The following is a 14602-nucleotide window of genomic DNA, read 5'->3' on the forward strand; positions in this document are numbered from 1 at the left end:
CTGCACACAGCATAAGCCAAGGAGCAGTGCACAAGGGAGTTCTGCACAGCTCTTGCAGAGAGAAGGTGATAATAGACTGTGAAATAGCAGCACAGCTACTGCAACTTACTGCTTTGTCCCCATTGTTCTGTGGCAGTGGGATTGGTCAGCCTCCGAGCAATTCTGAAATGGGTCTGTCAACACCTTCTGCTGCTTCCTAACATGGATGTTATACCAGCTAGACTTTCTCTAGCTTCCCTTTGATTCATACCTGCTTACCATTGAGTAACATATTACTTTGCCCTCTGGCTTGCCTCAGAATTTGACCCTACAAGTGTAATGAAGCCAAACCCATCCACCTAACCCTACTCATTACCCACTACCTGTGTAACTTAACCCTGTCCCCTAAACAAACAATTCTTAACATGGGAGACACCTTGCTTTGGTCCTCCTGGCTTTGTAGTTCAAGTAACATCATCCTTATCATGCTTCCCTAGAAGTCAGGCACTTGTTATTCAGAAAACAAGTAGCTGCTCCAAGATCAGGTCTCCCCTGTTAAGAAAGAGATTCATTTAAACCAGCACCGCCTCCCAGAAATGGCTATTGAGTCCCTGTAGGGAGCAGGTGGTGCTACTCCCTGACACAGAAGGGAAGAATCCCTCCCTGCACCCTGGGGAATGGAATTCAGTCCCACTCCCTTACCTGCCTGGAAGGTAATGGGTGGGGCTACCATTATAAAAACCCCAGCCCAGAACACAGTAGGGGGCCCAGCCACCAGGCAGGCCAAACCTAAGCTCTTGGACTGGGAGGAGGATCCTTTGCTCCAGCAGGTTAAGAAGTGGCCTGGACCACTAGAACTCCTGCTAGGTGACTCTAACATGTGGTCGATTCACTGCATCTCCCAGAACCCAGAGGAGCCCAACCAGTGACTGGCCTGGAACACTGGGACCCCTGGAGGAGGAGCTACTCCCCATGGTACCTTGCCCAACCAGCATTATGCCAGGTATGAGAGTGGGAGATGTGGAAGGGGCACAGGGGTCAGAGTGTTCTGGTGTGCAGCCCTCTCTGAACCTGGTAGCAGACCACTACTGGCACCTGAATTGGGACATAGGGGAGCGGGCAGGCCTGTGTCTCCCCCTGTCATGCCAAACCTGTTGGTGGCAGTCTTCCCCCTGCCACTAGGCCAGGCACATGTCTGGATGGCCTTGCCCTCTGTGTTTGTGAATACCTGGACCTGCTTTGTAAATTGACTGGCTGTTTGCTGCCCTTCCCTGTACCAGGGCCTTGGCTATTTGACTTTGGGACTAGACTAATTGTGGGGCCTGCCCAAGAAGCTAGGCATCAGCCCACTGAGGCTTGAACACTGGACTGAGCCCCAGGACTGCATTGTATAGGGAGCAGGTGTGACTGCTCCCTGACAACTCACCTACAGTCCCTAAAAGCACATCCTGAAATGAATTATGCTTTGGTCACATGATCAGTATAAGCCAATGAAAACATGCAGTCAGTACTGTCAGGGTTACAGTCCATCCCACAGTACCTGGCCAGCATAGCTGAGGTCTGGGTAAACATGGAGGGAGCTGGAGCAACAAGAGAGGAAGCCTGCTAGCTGAGGTGTACTGCTGAATGAAACCTGTGTGTCCACATCACCTAAAGGAACACAGGTTATTTTGTCTTCAAAGGCACTCTGTCATTCAATGGAAATTCCCCTGCAGGCCAAGAGAGGCCTTATGGTTAGGCTCCCACCCCGTAGGGGGTGTCATGTAGGCTGGGCAGCACTGCTCACAAAAAATAGGGCTCCCCCCACCCTTCACTGCTTTGCTGTTTTGACTTTCAAGCTGAGTTGTTTGAGCAAATGAGGGATGATCTAGCACCTCATTTCCATGGAAGGTATGACTGCTATTGCCAAACACTTACTCTCTTCCCCTCCCCCGCTAACTCCCCAGGGCTGCTAATTCCAAGTTTCCAGGGGAGGGGCATCACTCAATTAATAAGAAACAAAAAAGCAGTTATGTAGCACTTTAAAGACTAACAAAATAACTTATTAGGTCATGAGCTGTCATGGGGCAGACCCATATCTTCAGATCATAGCCATATCTGTCACTTAAGTTCTCTGTGCCTTAAATATTGAGTCTGTTCTGGTATGGCTATGGTCTGAAGTGGGTTTGTCCCATGAAAGCTCATCACCTAATGAATTATTTTGTTAGCCCTTAAAGTGCTACTGGACTGCTGTTTTTTATTTTAATTAGAAACCAGTTCTGTCGGCAGGTAACATTGCCAGATAGAAACACCTCAGCATCTGATACAATCTACAGTCTGCTGCATCTGAACAAGCCCCTCTGGGAGGAATGAAGTTTTCACACCTTTGTTCAATTTTAGTAATAAAATTCCCTGCAAGGCCAAGGAAGGCAGCATTCCAGTAACATTTTGCTTTTAGTGACTGAAACTTCCCAGAAGACGGACCTCTGGCTATGGAATGGAAAATCTGTCCTCACTCCCTCCTGCAGCACTGGAGCAGACTCAGACACAGCCTGACTTTTTAGTCCTGCCAGGGCTGCAGCAGTAGCTGCAAAAAGTGGAGTGCTTGCTCATCCCTGGGGTTGAGGCTGAGCCATGTTAAAGGAGGTGGAGGAGCTGGCAGCTGTGTTCCAGCGGATGATCCTGAGTCCTGGCTCACTGTTACGCAGCAAACGGGGAACAGACACTTGTAAAATGGGCCCCAAAAAGAAAGACATGAGTTTAAAGATAACATCAAAAGAATGTGTGTAAAGGCCATAAACATCTTGTGCCACATGGCCAATCACCAAAGATTGCTTGACGCATTAGGGCATGTGTTTCCCACTAAGCGGTGATTTCCATTGTACTTAACAATAGGACAGTGGGAGGCAGAGCATTCCTATGGGGTTATTGCTGTATGCAGGTGGTGTAATAAGTGTGGCCTCAGGCCAACAGCTGTATATGTTCAACTTTCCAATGAATATAATAGCTGCTGTCAAGGCAAAGCATGGGGTATCTTGATGGCATTAAAAAATGGAGCTGCTATAACATTACTGAACTATCTCAGACCTGGTCAGTTATTGTTACATTGCTGAGAGTATGAATGCTCCCAGGTCTAGACACACAAAGGGGACTTGGTGCTATAATAGGCAGGACCAAAAGAATGGCCATATGAGGTCAGGCAAAAGGTCCATTTAGCTCAGTGTCTTGCCTTCAAACAGCGGCCATTCCTTCTAGGGCACCGACATTGAGTAGAGCATGTAATCCATCTCCCCTTCCCAGCTTGTGGCAAACAGAGGCTACGGACACAATCTCAGTCCATCCTGGGTGAAAGCCATTGATGGATCGCTCCTCCACGAATTATCTCACTTTGTTAATCTTGGCCTTCATAATGTTCCCTGGCAGGCAGTTCCACAGGTTGGCTGTGTTGCATGATTTCTTTTCCTTTGACTCCTTCCTCTTGTGGAAGAGCTGGTGACCCTCTAGCATCCAGCAGCCCAATATTTAGGGAACTCTCCTACAATGTCCAACCCTTGTTCAAATCCCTCCCAGCCTGGTGTGGAGCAGGAATGTGAGCTTGGTTTTCTATCCTATTATGGAATTACTTATGTGTTTTCAATTCTGCCTCTTAAGTATCTGGCAGTGCCTTAGATATCCCATTCTTTTCTCAATTCTGACAATGAGAACTGACTAGGTGTGACCAAGAGTAGGAATTGGCCTCAGCATTGCTGGGTATGCTATTTGAATGTAATCCATCCATTTTGGAGACTTAAACTGTTTTATAGTTCATAGTGATGCTAAAGGCTCAGAAAAGAGGCTAACTTCAATTACTGTAGTCTGATTTCAAATGTTTTCCTGTTGGATGAAATTGCTAAAGTTCTGTAAATTTGGGGAAAACATTTGTAACTTGAACACATACTGATGGGAAGAGGGATGGCTTTATGTAGCAAAAACAAATACATGAGCATGACTGATTCCCATGATATAAACAGGTTGAACCTCTCTAATCTGGCACTCCCTTGTCTAGCATGATTTTCGTTAGCCAGATGTTACTTATGATGGGTGTGGCCCAGTTTCTGGAAGTTCCATAAAGTTTTACAGCCACCAGTCCTGGCTCAATGCTCTGTCCTTTTATTTAGCGCTAATTTACCTCTAAGAGCTCATGATGCACAAAGAGTGTTGGCAATGCTGTTAGATACTATTGACCTCTTGTGGTCTGGCAAATTCTCTCATTCGGCATTGATCAGATCAGAGGTTCAGCCAGTATTTTACTCTACCTGCAGCCTCCACCATAATCACCTCTTGACTTGTCTGTCTTCCAGTCTAGTTCTGTTGATAGCTTTTGGGTGAGAGGGATTGCTTCAGTGTCTAGAATAATAAAATAAACAATGAGCTGGAAGGGACCTCGAGGTCATTTAGTCAAGTTGCTGGCCCTCACAGCAAAACCTACCACCATTCCTGGCAGTATCTTTAATCTAACTTGTCCCAGACTCTTGAAAGGCTCGCTGCAAAGATTGAATGAACAACCTTACATTTATTAGGACAATGCTCTAAGCACTGGAACAAAATAGGAAGGGGGTTCTTGCAAAGATGGGCTTTCTTTTAGAAAGAGCTCATCTACGCTGCCTTTTTTACCCTGTCAAAAGAATCTCCTCTGAAAAGAGATCATGTAAATAAGTGCCTCATCTGCATTATTTTCCTCATTTGTATTCCTCTGTCAAAAGAGGAATGCAAGTGTAGACACAGCCCTAGTTTGACATAGCTAACTTGAAATTGGTGCTATTCCTCATTCAATGAGCTTTAATAATTTCAAAATAAGCCAACCATTATTTTGAAGTGGCAATTACACAATGCAACTGCTAGGATAGTTATTTTGAAATAACTGCTGTGTAGCCCTACCCCATGTCAACAAAACCAAAACTCAGCGTTGCATGCAGGGGTGAATTTGAGCTTTGACAGAGATAGGTACCTGTTTGCACCATACTTGCTCAAATGACTACAGAATCAGTCTGATCTGCCCATCTTTATATCTGCTCATACAGTGCTAGACAACATTCTGTCTTAAGCCTAGAGTAGGCCTTACCATCTAATGCAAAGAGAAGAGGTAGGTGGGAGTTGAGTCAGGCCTTAATTACATGCTGTTCCATTACTTTAAGTGTATGACTGTTACACACAAGTGTCAGATGCCAAACCCCTTCCCTCTGTAGTTTAACAGTAGTGCTGATCATAGCTCACTAACACAAAAGCATAAGATCAGAGCTAACCTGTTTAAAGGATCCTGGGACTACAGCTGTCTCATGAAATCTGAGGTAGCCATATAAGTGAGTTAAATCTCATCTGCTCTGAGGTTTCCCTTTGGTCCCAGAAGAAACCAACAGCAGGATATGAGCAGAGGTGTATAGACTTTTCCCAGAATCACTGAGGGGCGGGGGGGGAGGGGAGGAAAAAATGCCTCCCTATGCTCCTTTTGTCTGCTATTATGGTGTGACCTCATCACTAACAACCTTATATAGCAATGCAGGCTACAGTAAAACACATTGCATAGCAAAGCAATGAACAAAGAACAGACCAGCAATTTTACCTTCTCTGCCACCCCCAGCAGATTGGATTAAAATTTCTAGACAGAACCAGATGGAAGAAAAGCAGAAATCACAAACTTGCTATGCTGTCTATAGGCCTGGTTGAGAAATACAGGGGGAACTCAGGGAAGAGTTGCTGTGCACAAAACATTCCTTCTACTATGTGGCAGGATACAAATTGGAGATTAATTGCAGATGCAAATATTCCTGAGTTTTCATGAACCACATGTGAGTGGTCACATATGCTGAGCAGTTTCTTGCAAGCCCTTGCAAACATGAGTGTAATCATAGGGCTTGCAGGCAAGGCAACCCTGAAAGGAGAGGGACCAGGAAGAATCTTAATGGTTCTGGCTGGAGTGCTATATGGTTGGAGCCCTGGTGTCCACTACAGCATCTTTTTCTTCCCCTGCTCGTTTCATAAGCAGTCAGTAATGCAGCCTGGACGCAGGCAAAGGGAGATGTAAGAAACAGCTTTATCAGGTATGCTGGCAAGCCAGTGAAGGGTGCTGAGGAATTAGTTTTTCTCCCACTCCACAGGTTTATATATGTGAATTTCAGGATCCTGGCTTAACAAGGTTCCTCTTTGAAAACAGACTTTTTCCCTCTTCCATGCATGCTATGCCACTGAAGTGCCCTACATTGGGCCACATACAGGTGCACCAGGTCTATTGCCTGAGCTATCCATTTGTTTATAGGTGAGATGGGGTGTACCAACCCCACTCTAGCCAATGGGGGGGGCTTGCTGGATGGAAAAGGCCCCTCCCCTGCAGCCCTGCTGGGCATGCTCCAACTGTAGCCCAAGTATAAATGCCAGGGAGGCCAATCAGTTGGGGCTGGCCACCAGGGGAGAAGGAGCTCCTGCTACAACTTGGGGGGTTGCCCCTGCCCAGGAAGCAGCAACAGTGGCAACAGCGGCAGTCCAAGGAGAAGCAGCCAGAGCCAGGATGGTACATCTCATCTGGAGCAGGTAGGAAGTGGCCCAGGTCAGGGAGCCAAAAGGTGTCCTGAGAGCTTGGAGTGTTGTGGTGGGAATCCCTGCTGAGCTGGTAGTTGGGGGGAAGACACACCTACCACTGACAGGGCCCTAGGCTGGTGCCTGATAGAGTGGGTGGGCATAGGCTCCCCAACCCAGTGATCTCAAGGAAGTGGGAGCACTGACCTGTCAAAGTCAACCAGGATCCCAAGGCCTGTGAGTACTGAATAGGCTGCTGAGGGCTGTGAACACTGACTAATGGGATACAGATGAGGCCATGGAGGCCTGAGGGCAGTGGGAAAGTCTTCTGAAGAGGCATAGGGCTGGAGGCCCTGCCACAATAGCTAAAGTGTGCATTGAACCTGTTGGGTTGATAACTTGGAGGGGGATAATAAACTAAAACTTTGTCCTCTCAGCCCATACTATCACCCTTCAGTGATGGGCTGTCCTTCTGCCACCGGGTGTCATGAACCATCTAAGGCAGTGAATTGTGTGTTCTGGCAGTACAACTATGGGAAGCTTTCAATTAGAGAATGCAGACTTCTTCCAAAACACAGAGGTCTTCATAGCCTTTCCAAACTCATGTCCCTTCCTAGAACTCGGCCAAAAGCCATTTTCTGCAATAGTTTAAGGTACTTATTGACTTCGTATTTTCTCACTTGTCCATTTTCATGAAATCCTGAACTTTCTTCATTGCTCAAATGCTCACAGTGAGCAGTCTGCCTAGAGAGAGAAGGGACAAACTTGATTCTTCTCTCAGGCCACAATAAATCAGGAGTAGTTAAGTTCTAGTGTAAATCAGAATGACTGTGTTCCTCAGGGGAGCCTATGTGTCATACAAGGCTTCGGCCTGAAGAAAATGGAAGTGTAGGATTCATAGAATGATGGAATTCTAGGGCTGGAAGGGACCTCAAGCGGTCATCTAGTCCAGCTCCCTGCCTAAAGCAGTAGAAATTACAGATCATTTGGGTGATTTGTACCCCAAAGAAGTTGAGTGACTTGGTTCTTGGTTAGAATGATCATTCATTTAAGATGTAGCATTCATGTAGGTACAGGAAGTGCCAAATACTATATCACTTGTATGAAAGCATTCTGGCCATGCAGGCCGTGGTGATTAAATGGTGGGGGGCAGCATTACCACCAATACTAACACTTACATTGGCAGAAAGTAATTGATTGGCTGTAGAGAGACTTGCATCCACCTTGGAAGGCTGGGCAGTGTGACCATCCCAATGCCAAAGGGGAGCCATGAAGTTGGAGGGAGAGGGCAGGAGAAATCAGATATGGGCATCTTGACACCCCCTCACCAAATTAGCAAATAAGTAATAATGGCTCTTTTGTCACCTAAAAATTAGCATATTGAACTGATATGAGGCTAGTGTCCACTGTGACGTGAGGCTGGGGAAAAGGTAATATATCTGGAGGGTCAATAGCCTTGCTGGGCCCCTGGGCTCGGTGTGGGAGGAGCTTCATACTCCTGGAAACAATAGGGCCTCAGGTGGAAAGGGTGGTGTTGGGAGCAGCCAGCCCTCAGTGCTATCCAGACTGCAGTGCATCTCACCTCAGCTCTCACAGCACTCTGACAAGTTTAAAGGGACCAGGGCTTCACAGTAGTGGTGGCAGCAGCAACTGAAAGCCCTGTGCCCTTTTGAATAGCCAGACCCCAGGAAGTTGATCCCTTCACTGCCCCCTCTGTGTCAGCTGGCCTGTATTATAAGGCTATTAATTACATATATTATATATTACAGCAACTCCAAGAGGCCTTGAGTGAGATCAAGAGCCTGTTGTGCTTGGCAGTGTGAAGATGCCACAGTCTCTGCTCCAAAGAACCATACAATCTAAATACATGAGGCGCACACGAGGCATCGGAAAAGTAGTGCTTTTATCTCCATTTTACAGGTGGGGAAAGCAAGACACCGAACAATTAAGTCACTTGCCCATAGGAAGACAGAATCACAAGCAGGGCTGAGTTTTGAATGCAGAGTTCCTGAATTCTGGTCCAGTACCTTAACCCACAAGAGCATTCTTCCTATCAGAGCCTCTTGCCCCAGGATGCAGGAAAGACTATGGCCGCCCTTGGTTGGTGGCTGTTGATTTAGGCCATATCTACCCCAGAAGTTCATCAGTAATACAGCTGTAGTGCCTCAGTGTAATCTGGAGCGGGCAATAATATTTAATGGAGGGGGCCACTCCAAGATTTTGGTAAGTGGTCAAGGACGGCACCAGAGGCTGGGTGCAGAAGGGAGTGTTGGGGAGGGCACTGGATGCAGGATAGAGTGTGGTGTCTGAGAGAGTTTGGGTGAAGGGAGTTGTGACCTGGAGCTGAGTATTGGGGTGCAGAGTCTATAAGGGAGAAGCTGCAGGATATGGGAGGGAGTTGGGGTGCGGAAGGGAGTAGGGTGCCAGAGGCAGGTTTTGGCCAGGAGTCTGTCTGCCAGCAGCCCCAGATTGTTCCTGGCTGGCTGTTCCATGTGGCTCTCTGATACGGGAGAGGAGGAAAGAGCTTCACGTGCTTCCTACTCCCCCAGCAAAACATCTCAGCTCCTGTTGGCTGGAAGCTGGCCAAAAGAGGAGACATATTGCTGGGGCAGTGTTCAAAGCCCCATTCCCCCCAGTACAGAGAGGCACATATTGCTGGGGCAGTGTTCAAAGCCCCATTCCCCCCAGTACAGAGAGGCACAGGGAGCATCTAGCTGCTTTGAACAGTGCTGTGCTCTGACACGGGGCAGCCATGGGCCAGATTAAAAGACATGGCAGGACAGATCCAGTCAGTAGGTCATATTTTAACCTTTTGTAGACATTACTACAGTGACAGAAGTTCTTCCACTGCTGTAGTAGTCCACCGCCCTGAGAGGCAGTAGCTGGGTCAGCTGACATCCGTCCCTTGTCTTAGAGCTTTCCATGCAAGGGCATAGATCTGCTTGACTAACTCAATCAGGAGTGTGAATTTTTCACACCCTTCAGTGTTATGGTTGAGTTGACTTGACTTTCTAGTAGAGACCAGCCTCGTGCACTCCATGGTCTTGATCCCTTAACAGGAAAGCCATTAGTCTTCATTTACACTGGTCTGAGATAAGTCAGACTTTACATGTTTCCCCTTCGTAGGAAACACTCCAGGATGATCTATAATTAGTCATGAACAGTTTTCAAAAAGTAGGACAATATCTGTCTCCCCCCCAAAAAAAAGGGGGGTGAGGGTGTCCCACTGCTGAAATCATCAACCTTCAAGAGTCCTGGATTCTCTCTGTTCCTACTATGGCACACCAGGATATTTCACTGTCTGGATCTTACAGTATTCAGACTTCTGTGCATACCTCAGTGGGAAGGTAACTAAAAGGTAAGGAGCCAGCAGAAAGCAGACACAAACCAGACTACCTGTCCCCTTTATGCCTCTGTTAATAATTAACAAGCTTTTGGTTTCCATTTTATTCTGTGATCTCATACATGGATTCATTAGCAGGGGCCATAATAAGCCCATTATTGAAACACAAAGCAAGCCTCTATAAGAATTTTTTAAAAAGTCAGCTCCCTTTACGAGGAGCAAGTGAGAGTGAATCTTAGCTGTTGGGGAAACCTGCAACATAGATACTTACTGACATGCAATACAACTGTGAGATTACCACAATGATGTAAGAGGGGTAGCATGAGGGTCCAGAACAAAGCATTGTCATGAATTCATAGTGGTGATGCAGGAAGACACTATAGTGGTATGAAAGCTTGACATAGCTGATAGCCAAATCCTCAGCTGGCATAACGTTGTATAGTTACCATGAAGTGAACAAATTTGAAGCTCACAGTTCAAGACAACCTAACTAGCAAAGTGAGAGTGTCACTCTGCAGCTGAGAATACTTTTCCCATTCAAAAAAGCTTGGCAATAGTTCAAAACTCTACTGCTTCCAGTATGAGAGGTGCTTGGGGCTAGTACTGCAGTGTGTAGCAGAAGAGTATAGGGCCAGATGTTCAGCTGGCAAAAATTGATGCAACTCTTACAACGCCTGACAGGCTTATTACGCCCAGTACAGTGCAGTCTTAGTATTTATTTCTAAATAATGTTGTGTAACATGAAAGTGAATCTCATAATGGGCGTTGTGAGCATTACAATATATATGTGCAGGTGTTATTCAGGAAGTAATCTATATGTACAAATCAGGTTAAACCATTTAACCGCACAAGTTTGATAAACTAATTTGCCCCAGACAGAAGCATGTTGGTTTGTGAAGGAAGTGTTTAAAAAGCCAAAACACAATGGGACCTGCATTTGCTTGTAAGTCAATAGGAAAAGCCATTCACTCAGCAAGTACTCATTTCTGACATACTTTAACAGGCAGCTTAGAGCTGTTGCTTATTCCAGGGTATCAGCAGAAGTTATGCAGTGTCTGGCATTTTTACATGGGGGAAAAAAAATATACAGGGCTAATCCTATGCTGAATGACTAGCTCAGACTCCCTAGAGCGGGGTCAATAAAAGCACTTCAGACATGCCTCATCAAACTCCTAATTAGGAGAAGAGGGCTTCCTAACTAGCAACCTGGACAAGACATGTAGAGGACACAGAGTTGCCCATCTTTACCACACTGCATAGAGAACTACACAGTAATCAGCATGGCTACATCTACATGGCAGCCCAAACTCAAAATAAGCTACACAATTTGTGCTATGCAAATTGTGTAGCTTATTTCAAATCTAATTCAAAATAGGCTATTTTGGCATTTGACACTGTCTAAACAGTAGTAAACATTGAAATAAAGCAATATTTTGAGGCTTTCTTTACTCCTCCTGCACCAAGGGCTACAGGGATGCTGAAATAGCCTGCCTGTTGTTTTTAAAATACTTTGAAATAACAGACGTGTTTCAAAGACTTGGAGGTATCCTGAAAATAGCTCTGCCATATAGACATACCCTGAACTTAAAGCACGTAACTCTTTACTTCCCATTGTCAAAGCACGTAACTCTTTACTTCCCATTGTCAAAGTTAGACTCAAGGCTCACAATTTGTCAGACGACTCTGTTTATTAGCAAAGCTGCTCTGCTAATACATTCAGGAAAAACAAAAAGCAGTCAAGTAGCACTTTAAAGACTAACAAAATAGTTTATTAGGTGAGCTTCCACGGGACACGTGTCCCATGAAAGCTCACCTAATAAACAATTTTGCTAGTCTTTAAAGTGCCACTTGACTGTTTTTTGTTTTGATAGTGTATAGACTAGCATGGCTCCCTCTCTGTTACTATTCAGAAAAGGTGAGCCCTCCACCTAGGGCTCAGGTCTCTCAATTTATACAGACAAAAGAAGGCAAGTTAATAAACAAAGAACCACCAAACACACACACCCCACATAGCCCTTGAGACCAGTCACGTATCTTCATTTCCATATCACCTTCAGCAGTCTCCTGTTTATGACTCTCTGGTTACCTTAATTAATTACCATCTAGCACCTACTGCTCTGGTTCCTGCTTTCCCAGGCACACCTGGCTCCATCCAAACCCACCCTACATTCCTACACACAGCACCAACATAACTTCCCCTTCTTGAACTCAGAAGCAACATCGCATCATAGTGTTTTGTTTTTTTTTAACAATGTAACTCTTATACTTCCACACCATGTAGAAACTGTATCCTTTGCTCATCCTCTGCTAGGATTGGATTCTCAGAACCAATCACACCAGCCACATGTGGAATTCATGTTATCTTCCTCTAAGAATTACATATTGGACTGAAATGATGTCGTTGTTACAGAAGGCCACCTGTCTCAGACTGCATCTACACTAGCAAGTTTTTTTGAAAAATCAGGCCACTTTTTGAAAGAACACAGGGCGTGTCTACACACAATGCACTCTTTTGATCCAAAATCAGAAGAATGTGGCTCTTCTCCAGGAATCCCTCTTCTGCTCCTGGATCAGGAAGAGCACCTCTTTTCACAAGCTTCTTTCTACATAAAACATGTGTAGACATTCTGCGGGCCTTTTCTTTTCAAAAGAACAGTCCTCGTGGCGTCAGATTTTTTTGATCCCTGGCCCATTCTTTCAAAAGAGCAGGGGCTGTGTGGATGCTCTCTACCAAAAGAGCAGATTGATTTGTCAATAACTTTTGTGTGTGGATGTACTCTTTTTGAAAGAAGTTTTCTGGAAGAGATCTTCCAGAAGATCATATTTTTTGAAAGATCACTGCAGTATAGATGCAGCCAAATGGAAAGGGGTGGGGGGCAGTGTACACAAGTGCTGTATCTACGTTATAGAATGGCTAAGTTTTATGAACAACAATAATCCCATGATTTTATACTCACACCTATCTAGTATCTGAGACAACTTCCACATAAAATAGATGTCAATAGTGAATTCCCTAGCAGATTATTTTATTATTACTAGTTAGAAAACACATCTTCAGCAAACACAAGCACCTGGTTAACATTCATAACTTCAACAGAAAAGTCAGTGGGACTATGACAGAATGGCTGGCCAGCCCTTTGACAAGCCAGGCTCAGCCCTGCTTCTGATCTAACAACTAGCTCCCAGGTGATGGTGACATGGCAACTGTAGGGAACTGGGAGAAAATACTTAAAGAGCTCTGGGACAGCACCTTAGGAAAGGGCTACAGGGAAGGTCTAGGAGAGAGTTAGGCTCTGGGGAAGAGCCTGGTGCAGGTAGGAGAGCCCATGGGAAGCAGGTTCAGGCGTCTGTGGATAAGAATGCTGAGATGAGGCTCAGATAGGCAGTCGGTCCTACAGGGAGTGGTTTTGTTTCTTGTGGGAGGGGGCCCTGGCTGATGAAGTGGGGTGTGAGGATTTTATTTCTAGGTTTAGCTGGCATGTATTTTATAATGGCCGGTAGTTCCCTGCAGTTTCACTAGGCAAAGTAAGTGGTAGTATGACCTCACAGGGTGACACCTTTGTTTCTGGGGAAACAGGACAAAGTGGGTATGTGGGGCTTGGCTAGTTTGAACTGAAACTGGGAATTGGAAGGCAGGTAGCCTGGGCTGGGCAGAGGAAGACAAAGGGAGGCCATGGCCTGGCCGGGGGGGTGCCCTTTGGGGCCTTCTCTCCCCAAAATGGATTGGAGTGTTTCTGGTTGCTGTACTGACACCTCTGTATTATGCTGTGTCCCTGTTGACTAATAAACCTTCTGTTCTACCTGCTGCACCATTCCTGACTGTGGATGGAGTACAGAGCTTGGAAATCGTGAACCCCATTACACACTGCTCTCGAGCTGACAGGAAGCAGCACCATCCCTTCAGAGAAGCTGTCAGAGTCACTGGGGAAGGAAGGCTGTGAGGGCAAAGGACAATCTGAGTGGGTGTAGGTTAGGCTTTGTGTGCGAGGCTGTGAAGTAGGGTCAGTAATAGCACTTCAGTGGAGTGTGCGTAAAGTTTATTTGCTCAGCAGAGGTAGAAGAAGCCTCAGGCCTAGGAACCCAAGGGAGGATGTGTGAAGCCCACCCTAGAAGGAAGCAGCACAAGGGGTGGCAGTATGGGTGGGGAATATGCTATGGCACAGGGACTTAAGCCTAGAATTGTGCTTCCCTGAGTGTGGGCTGTGCAAATGCAAGGTGCTGGAGTGTGGTATTAAGGCTTTGTTGGCAGTCATTTGAATACTCAGTGTGGGCTATGCATGCTTCATTACCCCAATGCAGTGCAACCCTGCTGACAAAAGCTATAGCCCACCCCCTGGTACTTGTGCCAAGTGGTTCTGTCAGAGAAAGCATGTCCCCATCTTCTCTTTGGCTAACTAGGGACTTCAGCCTGTCTTCATGCTCATTGGCTTCCAAGGTAGCCTGCCGCCAGTAGAAGAAATGATAAAACTGGGTCTGAATCTTGTTTCTTGTTACTCTGGCATCATCACAGAACTGAAGGAAGCTGATACTTTTTAAATATCACCTGGTTCTTGACTATCATTACTCCTTGCAATATGGCACTGACTCAGTGTGGTGAATGTGAAGGTTGTTATAGATTCTGTGTTTGTGAGTATTGCTAATAACAAGAATATTAAGACCTTATAATACTTTGTCAGTAGACCACAAACCACTTTACAGAGGTCATTGTTATTCCTATTATCAGGTGGGGAAACTGAGGCACAAAGAGGGGAC

Source organism: Carettochelys insculpta, chromosome 21 (genome assembly GCF_033958435.1).
Source record: "Carettochelys insculpta isolate YL-2023 chromosome 21, ASM3395843v1, whole genome shotgun sequence".
Lineage (NCBI taxonomy): Eukaryota > Metazoa > Chordata > Testudines > Carettochelyidae > Carettochelys > Carettochelys insculpta.